Source organism: Fukomys damarensis, unplaced genomic scaffold (assembly GCF_012274545.1).
Source record: "Fukomys damarensis isolate Sample0158 unplaced genomic scaffold, DMR_v1.0_HiC HiC_scaffold_14, whole genome shotgun sequence".
NCBI lineage: Eukaryota > Metazoa > Chordata > Mammalia > Rodentia > Bathyergidae > Fukomys > Fukomys damarensis.
In genome coordinates this window covers 72625930-72627768 of record NW_022900926.1, presented here as the reverse complement: position 1 = coordinate 72627768, position 1839 = coordinate 72625930, and the positions used below count along the sequence as shown (strand labels likewise).

Here is a 1839-nt window from a genome sequence, read left to right as displayed (position 1 = left end):
TGCCCGGCGCCGCAGCTCGCCAGCCGCCCTCCAGCCTGCGAAGCTCCGGGGCTGGGCAGGTGGGTATCGCTCGCGTGCGGCGCTGTTCTCCAGACGCTCAAAATTCGTTCCACAGTGGAAATTTAAGCATCCTTAAGTTTATTCCCGGCTCTTGCAAAACTGCAGCTGCTGGGAATGCTGCTCGATATGGACACACACATGCACACACAGACGGAGAGATGGACAGGCAGGCTGAAGAAGGGAGGACAGCACGAGGGAAGAATTGAAGGACAGGGACGGAGACACGAAAATGGCCTTCCTACGGTGCAAAAAAGGCAAAAACTCTCTCTTTCCCCATTCCTGTCACTCAGTTTTCAATCTCTCCCTCTACGCTGGCATGCAGAGTGTTGGCAAATCTCTACAGACCGCTGATTTTAAGAAAGATGAAACACACAACCGTAGTCTCAGAGGCAGATGGGCTCCGCGCTGCCGGAACCTGAGAGCGGAGTAGGAAAACTAAATTGCTAGGAAATCTTCGGAGGCAAGAGGTGGCCGGGTCCGGGTTTCCGGGGAGAGCCGCTCACGCAGCTGCAAAGGGTCCCCGAAGTTCATTACTCCGTGACTTTGTGCCTGTCGCTGCGGGCTGGGTCCCCTGTAATATCTCCAGAAGCGCTCTGACAGGCAGCCGCTGGGAGGGGAATAGGGCGTCCCTGGCCCACTTAGCTTTTCCCCCAACTCCTGGCGGGGTCTGACGTCAGCCATGTGCGGGGAGGAGTTGGGAAGAGGGAGGGGGTTAAATGCTAATGATATTAATGAACCTCCCAGCGGCTCCCAAAGAAAATGCAGGCGCTCTTGGAGCTGAGGAGTTAAGAGTGTGAATATGGGACTCTACGTGCGTGAAGGTGAGACGGTACTGCTCTTGTAATAAAAATGAATTATTATATTTCTTGGCGAGGGAGAAGGGGAGGGGTGATGGGCTTTCTCAAAACGCTTTCTCCCTCTCTCCAGGAGTACCAGACAGATTCATGGAAGAAAGTGCGTGGCTGTGTTTTGATTGTGCACGCCGGACATGACCATGTGAATTGGTTCATTCTTGGTCCCGTGCTCCTTCTGTGGGGTACAACTTGGATCTGAACCGAGGTGAGTAATTTATTCATTTTGCAACTATCTATGCAAAGTCAGGACGCTCGGGGCCTGGGACTGGCTCTTCCGGAGCTCCGCTTCCCCCAGGCTCGGTGGGTTTGGGCACCAGCCGCGGAGAGGGCAGCTCCAGCTTCTTCCCATCCGGAGCTGCCCGAAGCGCCCCTAGCCTCCGTTAGAAGCTCTGGAGCGGCGGGGAGGCAGAGCTTTCCTCCCCTCTGCTGGTCCCCAGCTAGTGTCGCGGGATCGCCCTCTCCAGGGCCTGGATTTTGGAGAGCTCCCCTCGTCCCGCCCTCCCGCAATTCCTGGCCTTGACGCGGCGCTCGGGGAGCGCGCACCGAGGGAACGGTGATCCCCGATCTCTAAGAGATTAATTCTATTTAAGCTCTCTGGGCAGCTTGAACTTGTCGAACAAGAGCTCGCCAGCATCTCTGGGTGTGGGCCTGGCCGGAGGTCAGGGTCAGCCTCCCTTCCTCCCCACGGTGTTCAGGGGGAGGGGAGCCGGGGCCAACGCTCAGCAGTTCTACCCGCCCACCCCGGCCCCTACGCTGTCTCCGGACTCAACGCCAACTCTGGCTTCCGAACAGTTTGGGAGCGCAGGGGAGTCTCGCGTCCCCCTCGAGCCCTAGCAGGGCGCAGCAGGTCGTCCGCCGCGGTGTCCCCGGGGGTGCGGCCGCAGCACGTGACCGACCGCAACTTTCCTCTGTAGCCGGGGCTGGG

The 1839-nt window shown here is 58.5% G+C and overlaps 1 protein-coding gene across 14 annotated transcripts in view; it reads left to right on the top strand.

The window, feature by feature from the left end:
* LOC104869909 (basic proline-rich protein-like) overlaps positions 1–1839 on the top strand; it is a 50726-nt gene that overhangs the window by 3766 nt on the left and 45121 nt on the right. For 8 of the 14 annotated variants that reach the window (XM_010635316.2, XM_010635315.2, XM_010635313.2 and 5 more), the window contains exons 1-2: positions 779–881; positions 988–1119. The gene's annotated coding sequence lies outside the window, so the exon portion shown is untranslated. Of the gene's footprint in view, positions 1–768; positions 890–987; positions 1120–1839 lie in introns of those variants that run through there. The other 6 variants (XM_010635307.2, XM_010635305.2, XR_782390.2 and 3 more) reach the window with 5 other exon arrangements.